The 20,252-nt window shown below is 41.4% G+C and overlaps 1 pseudogene; it reads right to left on the bottom strand.

Annotated features, from left to right (window-relative positions):
* Nucleotides 1-2,495: 2,495 nt before the first annotated feature.
* Nucleotides 2,496-3,345, bottom strand: LOC123403352 (annotated as a pseudogene).
* Between the last annotated feature and the right edge of the window lie 16,907 nt (nt 3,346-20,252).

Here is a 20,252-nt window from a genome sequence, read left to right as displayed (position 1 = left end):
GAATGAATCATTATAACTTTTCTGGCTTCTCGCCCGACCTGCTCCCGCGAGTCGGGGCGGAGGGGGCGAACCCCCCCCCCCCCTCGATCTCCTGTCTCCGCCGCCTCCAGAGCGCATAGCCCGGACGGCGTCGGCATTGCCAGGCCCTTTTCAACCTTCACTGGGAGGGCTTCCTTGGGCGTTTGAGCAACCCTGGGCAGGGCAGAGAGGTTTTGCTGGAAGTCTTTTGTAAAATGAGGCAGTGGCTGCTACTTCTGGAATTTTTATTTAAAGCCTATACAACCAAGCAGCCTCATGACGACACTGACTGAAGAAAAGTTCCAAGCTCAAGTGGTTGACTTGGTAAACTTCCACTACCACTTTTGTACGTGTTGATTGCCGTATAACATTCAACACACCAATTAATATTCCCAGGTATGCCCTTTGTAATCAAAAGTGTTAAATTCTTACTGTCGCTTGCATACATAATTTGGTAGCTCATAGCCGAAAAATGTTGTATGATCTAGTTGATAGGCTTATAAGTTTCGGGCACTCGGCTTATAAGTTTTTTCCTGTAGTGAGATACATGAGATCATTATGAATGTATATCTGAACTGATAAATTGTGTATTTGAGGCTCAATGCCATGATATGTGATGGATCAGGTCGTGAGCTTTGGAAACAACTGCCTTTTGTTGAGCATCTGTTGCCTATCATCTTGTTATATGATGGATGGACAGACATCATCTTGAGGTTTGAAACCTGTGCATGCTCAGCATCTCAGATGCATCATGCTTGTTTGACCTGGTGCTTGATTTTTTCTGCTTGTGCAGGACATGAGGGAGAACTGGGACTATGTACAGCACAGTAGCACAGACATGGATTCAAATTTAAGTACTACCGCGTTGGTTCGATGTCGGTATAAATGTTCAGCACCTTCGTTTTCTGCATGGACAGATTCGTTGTGTCTTTCCTCATATACCACTACGATTCGCCGAACGATGGAGCCGTTCGCTGGACACACTGTTGTTAGCATGTCTGTGAAGGCACAAGCTGAGTTGAACTTTGATGAAATTCTTAGGTTGAATTGGTATCAACTTCTCTTATACACATGACAGACTAGAGAAAGCAAGCACTGAATTCACAAGGCTGGTGGTTTGGCTGAAGGAAGATTGCTCAGCTTGTGCTTTACAGGAAGTGCACACACTACAAACTAAGCATATGCATTCAGTTCCACTAAAAATCTCTGGAAACTTACTAAGCATATGCATTCAGCTCCACTAAAATCTCGGAAAATTTAGCAAGTACTCCTTCCGTTCGGAATTACTTGTCATGAAAATGAATAGAAATTGATGTATCTAGATGAACTAAAATACATCTAGATACATCCATTTCTGCGACAAGTAATTTGGGACAGATGGAGTATATACTGTAAACATTTTATGAATCGACGCTCTCAGAAAAACTTCGTAGAGCTGTCTTGTTACTAAAATAAAAGGATTAAAAAAATCAGAACCCCTCAAAATCTTTCATTGAATGCTGGACGTCCAGAGCAAAGACATGATGCGACTACCTACCTGTAATTAGGACACAGCTATGTTATAGGTCTTCAGTGATTTCACTTGTTCCTCAACTTCAGGCAATTTTAGATTCTAAACATCTACTTCCTCCGTTCCTAAATACTCCCTCTGTACCTAAATAATTATAATTGAGAATAACTAGTCTAGTTCTTCCCAACTACAATTATTTAGGTACAGAGGGAGTATACGTCTTTCTAGATATTTCACTACGGACTATATATGGATGTATATAGACATACTTTAAAATGTAGATTCAGTCATTTTGCTTCATATGTAGTCCGTAGTGAAATCTTTAAAAAGACTTATATTTAGGAACAGATGGAATACAATTATACTACTAGTAACTAGCACTATACTTTTGAGAAGCAATCAAAGACATCTTCCAGTAGAGTTGATATCAACAAAACAAGCATGCCGCCTTTGTACATGTCCATCGAAACTTGGACATAATATTATAACTACAACTATCCATACCAAAATTGACACGGAAACATAGCAGACATATATATATATATATGTATTCAAAAACACTTGCACAATAAAACAAGGGTTCATGACATTTTTTTAAATAATACAAATAACACCAAACGGTCATATAGTGCCTCCATCGCAAAACAGGGAATCTTGGGACCTACTTATGCCGGTTTCGAAACAGCTACAGACAGTGGAAATTAATTAGGCAACCAGAATTACGTACGATTGATAGTAATACACAAGTGGTGCCTACTACGTATTAAATTTCATTCACCAGATGCTGCCCAAAGATCGTCACTAGACTGTAATAAAGGAAAATCATTGCAGTAAAGGTAGAAGGCAACAAAAAGTTCAGAGAGGTGAATCTGGGTCGGATGATGCACAACCTTGTCCAATGATGCACACTGAATAGCTTAATGGCTTCAGCAGCAAATTCACACTGAAAATTTTGGAGACCACTTCATCAATAGGCGCCAAGACCAATTTTCTTTTTAAGGGCATTTGAATGGTTGCTGGAGTAGTGAACTGACTTGGCAACACCTTGCGCAGCTTGCTGAGAGACCTTACCACAATACAAGACAACCAAAGACCTTATGTGCACGTCCCAGTTCAGCCATTCCGACATCAGTAACGTTATGACACATCCGAAGTGTGAGATTACTCAAACATGGGGTGTGCGCAATGAAGCACATCCCAGCATCAGTTACCGCATGACACGATATAAACTCGAGTGTCTCCAGATGAGGTGAGGATGAGAGGGCCTTCATCCCCTCGTCATCAAAGAAGTTGGCGTTGTTGAGCACGAGAACACGGATTGGGCAGGACTGAATGAGCACCAGAAAACCCTCTTGGGTGAATCCTATTTCTGATGGCCAGTCAGCAGCACATCCTGTAAAGCTGAGGTCTACCATCTGAAGCATACGACAGTTGAGGGCTAGAGCGTAAGTAAATGACGTCCTGGTTTCACAATAGCCGACATCACTAGAGTAGCGCTGCGGGTTGAGCCAAAGTGAGATGCTTTTAAGGTTGCTGCAGCTCCGAGATAATGCAATCATGTCATTGTCATTGTCATTTAGGGCACAAACATACTCAAGGCAAAGCTTCTCCAATGCTTTACAATTCCCTAGGAGAACACAGAGTCCTACTTCTGGCCAAGTTTTAATATGCACCAGCCGTAAATCCTTCAAACTCTCACAACAGAAATCGTATATATCCATGCCGTGAGCATCATACGAGGAGTCATAGACCACATCACTTGTAACACAATCATATATTCCTCTTTTGCTCTCAAACTCAAACTTCTGGAGCTTCATCCATCCTGGACTTCGATGAGCCGTCGCCGGAGCTCTAGAGCACGCTCTGTCCATGTTTTGGCCGGTCCTCACGGTCCTCTCGGTCCAGCACGAGCTCGGCCATTGCTGGTCCGGTCCCTAAAGACAGGGCCGCGACGCTGCTCGATCTGGTCCGGAGATGCACGAGACGCCGCTGGGGTGGCGCACGTGCAGCGCCGACATCGTCATCAACGAGCCCGGCACATCCTCCTGCCTCGTCAAGACGAAGACGAAGCCGGGGCACCTCCTCATCAAGCAGGAGCACCTCGCCATGGCCGCTGACGACGAGGACACCCTGAAATGGGCGCGGGATGACTACGTCCGGGAGGAAATGGAGCGCCAGCGCCGCGCCCTGGAGGGGATCACCGCCCGTCGCCGCGACCGCAAGGAGGGCACGTCGTCATCCTTGATGAGAGCGACGAGGAGGCGCCGGGGACTTCGAACCCCGTTCGCCAGGACGACCCATGGCAGGGGTGCAACAAGGATGGGGGTGGAGTGGGCGACAACAACTACGATGGCGACTACACCAACTTCTAGAAGCTCCTCGGCATATAGAAGGCGGCAGCGGCGGGCGACGGCGGAGTACTCTAGTTTTAGTTTAGTTTAATGTTTAATTATGTTTTTATTTTACTTTTTTGTACAAATTTTAAGGCAAACTATGAATTTAGTTTGAATTTGACTCGGTCTTGGCCGAATTTTGGCCGACTTTATTTTCTTTTAAAAACATTTCGGGCGACCTTTGGGGGGGGGGGCACTGGGAACCCGAGCCCCCAAGGATGATATTTTCGCCGACGCGTCCCCATGCGGCGCTATTTCACGCCCCTCGGGGCCGAGCGGCTGGAGATGCTCTATGTAATAGTAATATGAAAAACCAGAGCATATATGCAAACTAGTTAGTATTTTTTATATAAATGCATCAAATTTATTTATATACGAAGTTGAGCCTTAAATAACCATGTGGATTAAAAACAAAATTACATGAGTAATTTTATTATTCACCTATTCAATATCATCTAAGATACCCATAGAGGATAAGTAATTTGCGATGGAATGAACAGTCTACCATCTTTGATGATTGTGAGTGAAAAATAACGTTTTAGCAATATTCAGTTGCATAATCTGACAATTGCATTTGATGAGGCGCTATTCAGAAAACATAGACAATAAGACTAAGATTGGTTGGCACAAAAGCATATGAAGACATGACATTATCAAACGTATACAACCCTCGAATGTACTACAATGTGAGGACTAAGAGGTCACTTGGTTGAGCCCTGGGTTAACATAATTATACATTATCGATATTCGTAAAAAAATCTCAGAAAATGATTGGCAGGAAGATAGAAAACGATGGATGGGGAGAAACTGGAGAGGACAAGGGAGAGTACACCATAAAATTAATGGTTTCCATGTCAAGCCACATGCAAAAATACAATTAATCATTTGTCAATCAATCTTTTGGAACATTGAAATGTAGGGTACACATGAGAAGTTTTGCCTAGGAGAAATTCCAGGGCCATTGGGAGCAGAGAAATAGCCATCTTAGATCTTCCTAAACTTTCAATGTAATGCGACATTTCAGAGAAGTTTTGGAGGAAATGAAACATGAAGTGTGGACACACGTTTTTCTTCTTCTTTGCATTGGTATATAAGACCTTAATCCCAACATTCTCATGTTCTAATATCCGTTCAATTCGTGTGTGATCATGGCCATAGTAAATGCCATAGTGTTTACACAACATTGTCCTTTTTCGCTATATTTTGAATTATAATTGACTTTCGGGCCAAATTCTGTAGGAAAACAATAATGAATATGACAGTATATTTTACATGTAGCCGCCCAAATGCACGGGTCAACCTGCTAGTTATAATAGTAAAAAATGGACAAATATAAATGCTTTCGACGTGTGAAAAAAAGTTATACTAGCATATACCAGGGGCTATGTAGCCATACATTCCTGCTAGTGCATTCCACTTTGATGAATCGGGCTTAAGATTCCTTGTTTTGCCGAAATCTGAGACAAAATCCTTGAAAGATATGTCAAGTAAAATGTTCTTGCTCGTGGTATCTCGATGGATTATAGGTGGACTGCATTCATGGTGAAATAAGATATTGCTTGAGCGACATCATTTGCAACGACAATTCTCTTCAACCAATCCGATTTCTTAGCTAGTTCCTCATTCTCCAACGTCTCGTGGAGGCTTCCCTGCTGAATGTAGTCATAGATGAGAAATTTATATGCTGGATGGGAGAAGAATCCATACATTTTGACGATGCTTCGCTGTCGGATCTGTGATAAGATTTCCATTTCACTGTGAAATCTTCTTTCGTCATCCAACTCTTCTTCAGTCTGATGAAGCCTCTTCACAGAAACTAGCTGCCCGTCTTGGAGTCGTGCCTTGTAGCCTTTTCTGTATCAATATTCACTCATTTTAATCGGCATGCAGTCCATATTGCAATATCTAAAACATCTTATAATTAGAAATGGAGGAATTAATAAAGATGAGTATTGGTACCTCGAGAGGTGCTGGAGGTGGTCCTTGAAATTAATGGGGCAGCGATCTAGTCACTCGTTGCTTATCTTGTCACTCGATGAGACACTTGCCGCGGCTTGGATAACTTTTGCCAGAAGGGCTGCTGTAGAAGTCTGATAAGTTACTCAGGCTGCAACATAGGTCCAATAATTCATAATTTCATATGCTGGCCAACTGAAACATTGCAACAAGAATACAAGATCACTAGCACACTGCTTAACAATGTTGGAGCGGAACTCACTAAAACGTTGAAATTTGCAAACGGTTGCATGAATGATCAGATCACAAGTTACAAAAGTAAATTTTACAAGAAACAATAACAAACAAGCATACACGATCTACTACTGATCACAAGTTATAGCCGCGTCAGCTTATGGTTTTCTGTGTGCTCCTCAAATTGCCTACGCAAGTCTTGCTCGTACTCGTTGCTGCATTGACCCGTTACACGGATATTGTCCAGATTTTTAAAATGCTTTAGCCCAGAAATCCGCAAACACCTCAACCCACAAGAGCGGCAGCTGTGAATCTTGAGCTCTTTGGCTTTGAAATCTGAGTTTTCCGAGGTCTCCGAGGTATCCGTACCTCTAAAAGCGACTGTTGACATTCTGCCATTGCAAGTAATGCTGAGGGCGTTGTAAGAGAGCCCTTTATGAAAAATGAGGTCCTCAGTTGGCTTGATATGAAGACGGTCATAACTTCCTGGCAGTTGACCTGGAGATTCATATAGGAGGTCAATGTCCTCTTGACTAGATACCGTCAACTCATGGCCAAACCTTATCTTCCCGAGCTGCTTAATCCAGGTTGGCGTTATCCACGCATAACCTGCGCCTGCAACTGCTTTGCTAGTGTACAATACCTTAAGGCGCTGTATGGTCATGGGAGGCTTCGAGATGTCATCGAAACGGGCAAAGTCATAGCTGGCGTTGTCCTCCTTCAGCAGCAGAAGCTGCAGCCACAGGATCTCGAGATGGCGGTGACCTGAGATGGCACAGCACAACATTTTCCAGTTTTCACGGGTGATGCCAGACAAGGCGAGCTTGCGCAATTGGGTAAGCTTCTTGAGCTCCTTGAAGAAACGGAGGGCACCTGGCACATATGCAACATTCACGACACCAAGTGTACGCAATTCCGTCAGCTCCCCAATCCGCTCTGCAGCAGCAGGAATAACCTCAACACCGCCACCATTCTCAGTAACATGCTGGCGTATGACATCATTCTTGAAGATCCGAAGTTTACTGCAGGATTGGTGTGCCATCTTCCGCGCTCCTGTTGACGCCCCTTGGACCACTCCTGACAAAGCTTTTTTGGCTCGGAGGAAAGGACTCGTGCCAGAAGGACCATCTTCTTGTGGTGGTGCATGTGGAAATAATGTTCCAGCTAATACCTCTGGTTCTGACTCTTCTGAGTCAGAAGTGCCACTGCCAACACGAATGTACTGCAGCTTGTGTAGCTTGGTGATGATAGCAGGTGGCAGCTCGACAATAGAGGTGTTCTTGGCATCCAGAGTATTCAGTTGTTTCATGTCACCCATTGAATCTGGTAGGCGAGTGATGCCCTTGCATCCTCGTATGGAAATGACCTTGAGGCGCGGAAACAGCTCCGCGATCTTCTCCAGATCATCATCACTTACACTAGAAGTACTATCTGATGTAGTAGTTCCCTCCAGATCAAGCACCCGCAGAAGCTTCATCTTCTTACAGATGAGGAATGACTTCCACTCCCCAAACACTGTGAAAGACCGTAGCTTTGACATGTCCAGGCTCTGAAATACAATCTTATCTCTGTCCCAACTGCTTGTTATGGTTAGGTGTTGTCCAGTGAGTCGCGAGCTAGGGCTGCAACTCCCGTCTAGTGCAAACACACGGTTATGTTCCATTGGTTGTGACTTGACGTATTCAAGGAAGAAACCATTGAGCTTGAACTTAACCCTGATTGATATCTCATTCCCGTCCCCATAGTACATTATGCTCGAGTTATTGAGCTCCATTGCGAGGTCTCCTGCCGTCTCCTCATTACATGAGTAACCTTCGGCGATCCACCGCCTGAGCAACCGCCTCCATCTAATTCGTTCATCTGCAGGGAATATTGACATATAGAAGATGCATGGTTTGTGATCATCTGAGCAAGTATCAAAGTAGGATTTCATCCAACAAAATAAACCCCTTAAACTAGGAAGGTGCAACTGTAAGTATCCTATGAAGTCAACATTTATTTCATTCAGGATCCGCAACAAAGAATCTTTCTGTTGTGCCTTTGGGTGGATTTGTTTTCCAATAGCAATTATTACTTCTGGAAGCCCACCACACTTGGAGAGCATAAGTCTCGAAGCCTCCTCTGCATCGGGGAACAGTCGCTTGCCGTTCAATATTATCTACACAATTCAGAAATAAACTAATTGAATCAGAAATATCATCACTACTACACGGGAGGGAGAGAGAGAGTATGCATGCATGCATGCACACAAGTTGGCATACCGTTGTGAAGAGATCAAGGGCTACATCAGGTTCTAGACCATAGGTGTTGTAAACGTTGTCTTGAGAACAATGTCTGGCAACTTTTTCTTGACGCGTAATGACGATAGTTCCCCCACTGATAGGCTGGGAAAACAAGGTTTTGTTTATCACGTCCCAGTCATCCGTGGACCCTAGACCATCAAAAACAACGATGCATTTGTGTTCAAGTAGAATTTTGATACACACTTCAATCGGGTCTTGACCTCCGAACAAACCAATTGCTACAGCTTCCTTGTCATGAACATCATCAGATAAAAGATCCAAAAGCAATCTCTGACACAAGTCCATCAAATTGAACGGCTGGGGGACCTCCACCCAGCCATACATGGCATACAATTGCATAGATTTTATCTTATTGTAATGGTGTTTGACAAGAGATGATTTCCCAAGACCAGCAATTCCCCACACAGACAACTTCTTACCAGCATGGAGGTCATAAAAGACCCTATCTCTATCTACATCCCCAGAAATGGTATAAGGTTCAGATTCCCCCTCTTCCTTTATGTTTCCTTTTCCATCTGCAAGTCCGCTCTGGTCCTGCTGATCAGATTCATCAAAGTACATATATGCATGAGAATAAATAGAGAATTTATATACGTAACTGATTAACTTGTACTCTCTCCGTCCCAAAATAACTGTCTTGACTTTGTACTAGCTCTAATACAAAATTGTATTAAGCTTAAGACAGTTATTTTGGGACGGAGGGAGTAGTTAATTTAAATTCCTATTAAAATTACACGTCTACCTTCATCAGATCTTCAACACTGAGCATCCGATCTTGTCTGCCATCTACACAGTGTGTGGCCACACTTTGATTACTTGTAACAACAACAATGTAACCTCTAGTAGAATCACATAAGAGGTGTTGTTTAATAGAGTTCCAGTCCGTGGTGGACTTCAGGTTTATGATAAGGAAGAGGCAATGGTGTTCAGTCAGAAACTTACGACCCAATTCAATTATTGTTGTGTCGTGGTCACTATTATCCATCTCCATGAGCATTCTATATTCATTGTCCAGTTCATCTTTTTTCTTTTGATATGAATTTCCTTGTTCATCTGTTGCCGCCCATTTTAAAATTATGGACAGAGCAAAGTCAGCCACTTTGAATGGCTCATCTACAGGAACATAGTAGCGGTAACACTGTTCAAATTTGGCTCTGTCATATATCCCACACTTGCAGACCTCATAAGATAACAGTTTATTATCCACTAATTGTGATATCTCTTCATCAGTCCGCCCGAACAAGGAGATAACACCGTGATGTCCTCTGAGTTGCCAAAATAATTCACCCATGCCGATGCGATGCCCAGAACCCTGCAGCAATAATTAAGTAAACAGATCAAGAATTAAGCCCCCAGCCAAATTGAATCCACTATATATGTAGTACTAAAATCTGTCAGTCATAAATTGAACAAAACCTGCTATGGGCTCCCAAGTGGAACCCAAAACACCAGTACGTGTTTCAACTAAGGCCAGCTACTCTATTCCGACGAATAGGGCGCTCATGTATTTTAAAATTCCATTCTTATTATAAAATAAAACAATAATATATATGTTAAAGAAACCTCTTTCTAATATGAATTCAACAGTATAAATTCAGCCACATAACCCACCTTTGATTGGTTAAATTGATGGTTCTAGTTAAAATTTGAAATGTGTGTGTGTGTGTGTGCTTTATTCATTGAAACAGAGGAATTATATATAGATAGAGTGTCTTTCTACAAGCATCCCTTAATACTTTATTCTGCACCCAAGAAAAAAATCAACTAGAAACCAATATGGTAGGTTGATAGTAAATAGTTATGTCTATATAGTAAAAGGGTCACGGTAAATAGAAAAAAAATATACTCTAATTTTTTGCTACCATTCTATGCCATGTATACGACTACTACAAATATACCAACTAGAAACCAATATGCTAGTACAGAGCTATTAGAATTGCCAAAAAAAATTCTCATCGATTTTTTCCTAAAATATTACTACAAATATATCAACTAGAAACCGTAAAGGGCTATGCATAATTAATATAAGATTTCCACATTTTATGGTAATATTACTTACTATGGAAAGTCTCACTATTACTCCCCCGGTTAAAATATAAGACATTTTGATACTATCATAATGTCAAAATATATTATATTTTAATACTAAGGGAGCTAATTAAAATTTACACCATTACTCACTAACGTGCATGGTGTATGCTCTTTGCAGACGATGTGGTTCTAGTCGATGATAGTCGGACGGGGGTCAACAGAAAGTTGGAGTTATGGAGGCAAACCTTGGAATCGAAAGGTTTTAGACTTAGTAGGACTAAGACCGAGTACATGAGGTGTGCTTTCAGCACTACTAAGCACGAGGAGAAGGGGGATGTTAGCCTTGATGGGCAGGTGTTACCTCAGAAGGACACCTTTCGTTATTTGGGGACAATGTTGCAGAAGGATGGGGATATCGATGAAGATGTTAACCATCGAATTAAAGCCAGATGGATGAAGTGGCGCCAAGCTTCTGACATTCTCTATGACAAGAGGGTGCCACAAAAGCTAAAAGACAAGTTCTATAGGACGGCAGTTCCACCCGCTATGTTGTATGACACTGAGTGTTGGCCGACTAAAAGGCGACATGTGCAACAGCTAGGTGTGGCGGAGATGCGCATGCTGAGATGGATGTGTGGCCACACAAGGAAGGATCGAATTCGGAATGATGATATACGAGATAGAGTTGGGGTAGCGCCAATTGAAGAGAAGCTTGTCCAACATCGTCTGAGATGGTTTGGGCATATTCAACATAGGCCTCCAGAAGCCCCAGTGCATAGCGGACGGCTAAATCATGCTGATAATGTCAAGAGAGTTCGGGGTAGACCGAGCTTGACATGGGAAGAGTCTGTAAAGAGAGATTTAAAGGATTGGAGCATCACCAAAGAACTAGCCATGGACAGGGATGCGTGGAAGCTTGCTATCCATGTGCTAGAACCATGAGTTGGCCGCAAGATCTTATGGGTTTCACCTCTAGCCTACCAGAACTTGTTTGGGACTAAAGGCTTTGTTGTTGTTGTTGTTGTTGTTGTTGTTGTGTACTGACTAACGTGCATACACAATTGTTAGTAAAAGATCCTACTTGTAGTTTACTACTGTATTCATTAGGTTTACCATCAATTTCTTATCATGTGCATCAGCCATGTAACTACCTACAGATTATGGACCCGGATATGTGTCACATCTGCGACTCCGAACGTTTTTGACGGCACATTTAGTTATATGAGGATGGCAATTTTATTTGGCAAGAATGGCAACTTTCGTGCTTCAGTTTATTTTTGATAGAAACTTGCTTTTGTCACTAGAATTTGCCCTTCGTATGTGACTGAAATTGCCATCGAAATATGTCAGGACGAGGGTGTCACGGACCTGACATGTGGCATTTATCATTTGGGTAGATTGTTACTACATTTGACGAGCTCAGGAAGATAGATCCTCCCAACAGATCATAGAACGATGAAAGGAATGACATATGTTGGCACAGCTACGCAAGCCCATGCCCACTTACCTATTCAAAGCTCATGAGAACATAGACAATTAGGGTTTCCTCTGTCTCCCCCTGGCCCGCCGCTGGTCTGTATCGCCTCCAATAGCCGTAGGGCCATGGAGGTGCGGTGGACCTCAGCTCGGCAGACCTCAACCCTTGCCGGCCGGTAGAGTGCTCTGTTTTTGGATTTTTTTAGTTTTGGTAGGGTTTGTGTCCTGCTCAGAGAGGTGAGGCGGTGTCGACTCTCTAAAAATGGAGTATGGTTCTCCTGGCCAGGCTCGTCAGAAGGCGCGTGGATATTTATGTCTCGCGAATCTCAAAGGCATTTGGTCGGCGCTTGTCTTTAGTAGATCTGTTTGGATCCGGTCTTAGTACATTTGAATTCGTGTGTCAAAAGATTGGATCCTTCTAAACTATGTTTCTCTTCATTGACGATGGTTGTTGTTCTGGTACGCTGAGTCTTTCTACAAATTTCACTAATGAACTACATACAGATGTATATAAACATATTTTAAAATATAGATTCACTCATTTTGCTTCGTATGTAGACCCCTAGTAAAATCTATTAAAAGACTTATATTTAGGAGTAAACTACTCCCTCCGTTTCAAAATTCTTGTCTTAGCTTTTTCTAGAAATGGATGTATCTAAATACTAAAACTTGACTAGATACATTCACATCTAAACAAATCTATGACAAGAATTTTAGGACGGAGGAAGTAGTAACTAATTAGCGGTAATCCAATAGTAGTTGGCCTTTTCCATTTACAACTTAAGCAACTGGGACCATACGATAATACAATTACCACGTAGCAGCTGGTTGTAATTAGCTAGTTTCAACCCCGTAACACAGTTATCATTTTGGTCGTGTCCAAATTCGTTTACTAGGTCTGATTGGGTTGGGTGGTGGAACTTTCTTTAACAGAGTACAATTGAAGTCGTTCACAAATTATATTTGAACAGTTAGAAGGACAGTGGTATCTCCTGTTTTAGAGCTTAAGTTTCAGACTTGACATTGGTGCTCGTGTTTTCTTTGATTTAATTCAGGCATTTCGATGATGTATCTTCAGTGGAAGAAGTCGTTTCCGTTGACTACCAAGGCACATGTGGCGGTAGTCAATCTCAAGATAATGTGCCAGTTCAGTCTTTCGAATGTGCTCATAAGGATTGGGTGTGCGTGCATTTATAGAGGTTGGTAGTGGACCCGAATGCAAACAGGTAGACATTTTAATTCGATCAATATGGTTGTTATTACTAGGGACAAAAGAAAAACACTGATTAGTCGGAGGGGAGCATGGGACACTGAAGCCCGATGACCAATTTAACTGCATTAATATATTTTTCTTGGATTTTTACTAAAGGGTGAAAATAAAAAACTTGTTTGGCCACATATATTTCTAGACACACACACACACACATACATAGGGTGATCCCTTTTTGCCAAAATTTCAAGACATGCACCTTAATCAATTAATTATGATTAGCTAGTTCTATGTTATGTGTGTACCTTAAGTCTTTGTATTTTACTTTCTAGCTTTTTTTAATCGGGGGTGGGGGGGGGGGGGTCCAAATTAATAGTTCCATTATGTACCATACACAGGAAAAAAACGACAAGTAAGGAAAGAAAACCACTCCCTCCATTCTTAAATATAAGTCTTTCTATAGATTCTACTACAGACTACAGATGAAACAAAATGAATGAATCTACACTCTAAAATATATCTATATACATCCGTATATAGTCCATATAAAAATCACTAGAAAGACTTATATTTGAACTGTGCCAAGAAAAATAGGGCGTATATATTTACCTACGGGTCAAGGTAGTTACATATATATATGATGCACAGTTAGATACTCTCCCTATTTCAACATGTAAGGTGCATAAATATATGTGCGGTCAACATTTTAAATTTTTACAAAAAATATATACAGAAGTACCAAGTGGGCATGTATACATGTATGTCACATGTCCTTATAATAAATCTATAGGTACATATTATAAGTGAATATCGCATGTTAATTTACTTAATTTTTCGTATTAGAATTATGCACATACCTTCTTCAGAACTTCAACATCGAGCACCTGATCTTGGTTGTAATCTACACAATGATTGGCCAGACTTAAGTTTTTTGTAATAACAACAATGTAACACCTAGTGGACTCGGATAAGAGGTGTTGCTTAATCAAGTCCCAATCTGCGGACTTCAGGTTTGCGATCAAGAGGAGGCAATTGTGTTCATTCAGATACTGACGAGTCTTTTCAATTATATCCAGTTCACTAGTCTCCCCACCAAACTCTTCATGTCTTTTGGGGTACACTTGCACAAGCATGAATCGAGCCAAGTCAACCAATTTGAACTGCCCATCTTCAGTATCAATGAGGTTGAAACACTGCTCAATTTTCTTCCCGTCAAATATCCTGTACTTGTGTTTCTGATAGGAGATCAACTCATCCCTTAATTGTGATCTCTCTTTATCGGTCTGGCAGAACAAGGAGATAACACCGGGTTCTCCTCTCAATTGCCAAAATAATTTACTCATAATGATGCGATGCCCACAACCCTGCAACAATTGAGTAAAGTGATGAAGAAGTTAAGCCACCAACTAAATTGGTTCCACTACATATGTAGTACTAGAAGTTGTCAATGATAAATTGAACGAACCTACTTGCTACCAAGTGGAGCCCAAAACAGCAGCACACGCTGTAGGTAAAGCTATCTACTCCATTCCAATGAATAGGATGCTCATGTATTTTAAAATTCAAATTTGAGAACAAATTAGACACATAAATAAATATGTTATGTGACTCAAAAACTATACCACTGAAAACATCTTTCAAATACAAACTCATGGTTATAAATTTGGCCACATAAACCACCTTTGACTGCTTAACTTAATAATGCAAGAACTAGGTTTCTTCTGGAGGCATTTTTGAATGTAAAAAATCACCAAACCAAACCCGTGTACCAAAATCTAACTGCAGGTAAGAAAAAGTTATGCGGCCAACGACCCACCTACCCGAAATCCCACGGCCACCCCGAATCTCCTCCAACATTCCCACCAGTACCGCATTGTCATGCACCGCCTACCTTCCCCGACCCTTCACATGCGTGCCACCTCTCCGCCTAGGGCATCATCGCCCACGAGTCACCTTCTTCCCCAACGAGCCATCTACACCATCCATCACGCCGACAATGCCCCAATCGCACCTAGGTGGCCCTGCTTCGCGTCACCACCTTCATCCCTGTGTGTTGTTGTTCCCATAAGTGGCATGCGCCACTCCATGTCCCCATGTCATCACTAACCCCTCAACCATTGTCGCTGTCATCCCTTCTTGTGGACACCCTAATCTAGGATTACATGATCACAAAGCTTGAGAAATTTCCATCGACCCCCATCGGATATGATGGACACCTCATTTGTGGGATCAGGTGATCCATCAATTGAGTTTATCATGTGCCAGTTTCGTCCTCGAGGCCGGCGCAACCTTGTCTTTCCTCCATCCACCCGATGCCAGATCCGACCCCACCTTCCCTTCTGGCCAACAGCTCCCCAACCCGCACCATTGCCTTCCCTTCTGGCGAAGTCTGCCACCGATCCACGTTGCCCATAAGCGCTACTCCACTGGCACCACAGATGTGCCCACCGGCACTTTGTCGTCCAAATTCTAGCTCTCTTTCTTTCCTCGATGCCACCAGCCACATCAGTTGGCTTCCAAGCGCATGTATCTCCCTTCTCTCTAGCTTCCCCGAAGGAGAGTAGCTGCCTGCCCAAATCCAACCTCCTCCTTTCACCCTCAGCTTGGACAGAATCAAGAAAAACGTGTGCACATCTTCTCCTTGTCGGCAAGGACAACCGACGTGTGAGTACCACCTACACGTTCGCTTGCGATGTGCACTGCTCGCCCCCAACACATGCACTTATTCTGAGCGAGGGCCACTACTCACCTGCCCCGCCTGATGCTATGACTTCTGCCCTGCTTCACATTTGGCAGGATCCAAGGAGACATGCTTCTTGATCCACTGCTCTGGCGACACGACAATGACATGTGACATGACGCGAGGAGGACGATGACAACGTCATGTGTTATGCTATTCACTTGCGCATGCTACTGCATGGCTCTACTCGCATCAACACCTAGGGGTCAGATTGCTATTTATTTTTTTGAATCAAGTTTTTCATTGCTAATTCGAGGGGGTCCTGTTGTAAGGAAATTATATTACTTACAATTAAAAGATGTTCACTTCACGAGCAAGGGCAGTCCGCATTCGAAAAAGAAAAACAAGTTTGTTGCTGAGGAGGAAAACTAACAAATGGTATTACTTTTGTAGTCCAAAATGTTACTCCCTCGCTCTAGAAAAAAAATGCATTTCACTATTCTTGTACACACATTCCACACTCTTATTATGCGTAGCTTTAAAAAAGACCTTAAAGGCGTGCAATTCACTAATTTTGTCTCGGAAGTCCCCACATGATATTTTATTTATTTAAAAAATACAAAAAAGCCATGTAATTCACTTCGATTTCATGTCAAAGTTCACTTCCCTCCTATGTGAAATGCATACTACTGATGCAGTTCACTTTTACTTCCCATGCTGTTTTTTTTTCTATTTAGGAATCAGTGAACTAGACACCCGCAGTTTGGTTGCTTAGCAGATGAGGGTCAAATGGGGTCTGACAAAAAGAGCAAAAATTGCAACACAGTATTAACTTTTTTTTAAATTGATCTTAGACCATAAGGAATTAGGAAGAGTATTCCATATTAAATTGTCTCAACTCATTGAGATGTTTTAAACGGTGTATGATTTGCGTCATTACAAAAAGTTGTGTGGAACTTTTAGCGACAATAAGATATATGCAACTTGATGGGTGTTGCAACATATTCGAACCTGATCTTTACTGTAATGAGTCTAGAAAGTGATATATATAAAAAAATTGCTCTCAATACATAGCTTGCAACATAGTGTCATACGCGTCCTTCCAACAAACTGTTTTAATATTATCTAGAAAATAGCACCAAAAAATTGCTTGCAGTTTGCTCTCTACTGAAGGTTCAGAAGTGCTTACAGAGTAGTTATTCTACAAGTTCCTATAGAATAAACGATTATATACACATGCCACATTTTTTCTACTACCGGGTGTACTTACTCCTAGTTGTGTTTCCTGTATTTTAGGTAATATGTATTATGTCAGAGTTAATGTACGCGTAGTATGTACCATATAACAAAGTTTAGATAATATATATACTAATTTTTAAATAGTATGTGCCATGTTTCAAGCACATTCTTTTATATATAAAAACATATATGTATTTTACAAATCTAAGAAAACTATGTGCCTGCTTGCAATTTTTCATGTAACTGACTTTGGAGTATCTTAGATATATTATATGTACAGACTAAAAACGACAATTTTTTCATGTAACTTCACCTTAGGTACATATATATCCAATAATTTATTCTACACTTCAGATACCTACAAACGTAGTCTAATATATTTTGAAGTGAATATACTCAAATCCGCACAAACAAATAGTGCGCACCTTGATGTGAATTTTATTTGTAAAATATGGCTACGCGTGTACCCGTTGTTATGACCGGCGTGACTTATAGCCGAAGGAGGTCCAGTGGGCCTGTTTAGTTAAGGGCTTAGCCCAAGTTATCTTAGTTAAGTTAGGGGCTTAGGCCGAGTTTCCTTATTTCTATTACCTTAGAGCTTATATAAACAATTGCAAGACACCTTTTGGAATTAAACAATAAGATAATTCTATTGCCCGGCTCCCAGAGGAGTCGGAACCCTAACCCTAGCCACCGCCTCCACTGCTCGCCGCCGCCTCCTCCCTGCACCGAGACGGCGCCGTCGCGCCGGCCGCGGCGTCCTCGTCTACTCCAACCGCTCCCTCCTACCCTTATAACCTAAGGCAGAGGGCCGGTAGAACCCTAGTTTCTACCACCCGTCTAAGGGTAAATATAGTTACCCTATATATCATTCTACGTAAAATATGGCTACATATAAGCCCGACAATATAAAATATACCCAATGAACTCCTAATATAACCACATACTTTATAAGAAATAATCGCATAAATTTCCTAGTATATACCCAATGTACTTCAGAGTAAAGCAGTATACCCAATGTGTCCGCACACGTATATACCCAGCTATATGAAAAAGGGTAGAAACTATTGTAGGTATCCTGTCAACACATATAAAGTTAAATATGGCTGCATATATACCCCTACTACGTGAATTATAACATCCATAGGTATCTGAATACCAGGGTAATACGACATTTTAGAGGGTTGGATGCATTAATTGTCAAAAGATTGTTGGATGCATTAGTTGTTGTAGAGGCATGGTGACTTCCTTTTGTAAACAATTCCAAACATCCACCTTAATCAATTAATTACCGTTCAATGCAATGTGTGTACCTTATTTCTTCTAATCCACTTTCTAGCTCTTTTTAATTGATCTAGTGCACCTTATTACTTGTAATATTAAGTAGCAAACATAGAAATATTGAAAAATCAAGTAATAACAAAACTAATATACTACTCTTGCCTTCCATCAAATGAAGGTGTATTAGCCACTTTCTAAATTAGGATTAAGATGCTTACTTATAATTGTGAAGTAGTTGTATAGAGTACAAATTAGCTGAATATATTTATAGGTTCTTAAATAAGAATTGATCCCATCACAAAATAGGCCTAGTATATTCTCCAACGGGTCTAGGTGATACTATCCATATTACAAATAATAAGGTGCAGCCAGCATTTTCAAATTTTTACAAAAAATATATACAAAAGTACTAATTGGGCGTATACTTTTATGTCACATGTCCTTCTAATAAATCGATAGCTATATATTATAAGTGAAAACTATATGTTAATTTACTTTATTTTTATATTAAAATTACGCACATACCTTCATTAGGTCTTCTACATCGATCACACGATCATGTTTTTGATTGACACATTGTGTGGCCACACTTTGTTCACTTGTAATAACAACAATATAACCTCTAGTATGACCATATAAGAGGCCTTTTTTAATTGAGTCCCAATCACTGGTGGAGTCCAGGTTTGTGATAAAGAGGAGGCAATCGTGGTTCGTCAGAAACTCATGACCCATTCGAATTATATCCATGCCATTATTCATCTCCCTGAGCTTTTGACATTCTGTTTCTTGTTTTTCTTCTGGGTGTGATTGCACAAGTATGAACAGAGCCAACTCAACCAGGTTGAACAATCCATGTTTCACTCCGTCGAATACCCTATACTTGCATGAGTATAGTGTATCCATTAATTGCGATCTCTCTTTATCAGTCTTACAGAACAAGGATACAACATCATCATGTTGTTTTAAATTCCAAAATAACTCACTCATGCCGATTTGATGTCCACAACCCTACAACAATTAAGTAAACTGATCAAAAATTTAATCACCCAATTAAATTGCTTCCACTAAATACACAATACTAAAAGAGATCAATCATAAATTAAACATACAAACTAGCTACATGTTTAAAATAAAGCTAGTTGTATATATTACCAAACTTGTAAACTATATAAACATACAATAGTAGGAATAATAATATACAAATAACATAGTCAAAAGGATGTTGGGTGCATCAATAGATGTAGAGGCCGAATGAGTCCTTTTTTAAAACAGTCTAGAGCATGCACCTTAATTAATTATTACTAGCTAGCTTGCTATAATGCTATATGTTTACCTTATTTCTTTCTTTTTTACTTAGCATGGGAAAGAATCATTTTCAATACTTTCTAAATCAACTGAACAGGTGGGGGTATCCACAACAGCTTAGCTGTAGGGAGCATCCGGGCAAACAACACGGAGAAGAGCCAGCCGTAGCAGGTGAGCAGCCACTTGGAGTTGCATGGGTTGGCCACATAGGACGATGGATGTAGAAACTGCCGAGACCGGTGAAATCGTGCAATTGATCAATCTGATGTGAGCGGACGCAAACCATGTGAGGTGTGGTGTGCTGGGGCTGCAGGCGATAAGCAAAGCGGCAACGCTGGGGAGGCAAGGAGTTGGCTTGAGCAGCGTCCCAGTAGGTCAGTGGTGATGGAGTGCAGGACATGTGGGAATAACATGACAAGGTTGACCAGAGCGTGCATGAGGCAGATCGATCAAATCCCAATTGGTATCCACGCCGGGGTGGGGGACGGGTGAAGAAGATCAAGCTTGACGGGGGCGTCTTGCGGTCACAAGGTCGATCGATGCTGCAATCATGGGTGGTTGTAATCACGATTCTCAAATTGAAGCATAGTTGGTTTAGGACCTTCACAAGCGAGAG

The sequence above is a fragment of the Hordeum vulgare genome, chromosome 1H (assembly GCF_904849725.1).
Source record: "Hordeum vulgare subsp. vulgare chromosome 1H, MorexV3_pseudomolecules_assembly, whole genome shotgun sequence".
Taxonomy (NCBI): Eukaryota; Viridiplantae; Streptophyta; class Magnoliopsida; order Poales; family Poaceae; genus Hordeum; species Hordeum vulgare.
Note: the sequence above shows the minus strand (reverse complement) of the source record. Positions and strands in the feature narration are given on the sequence as shown.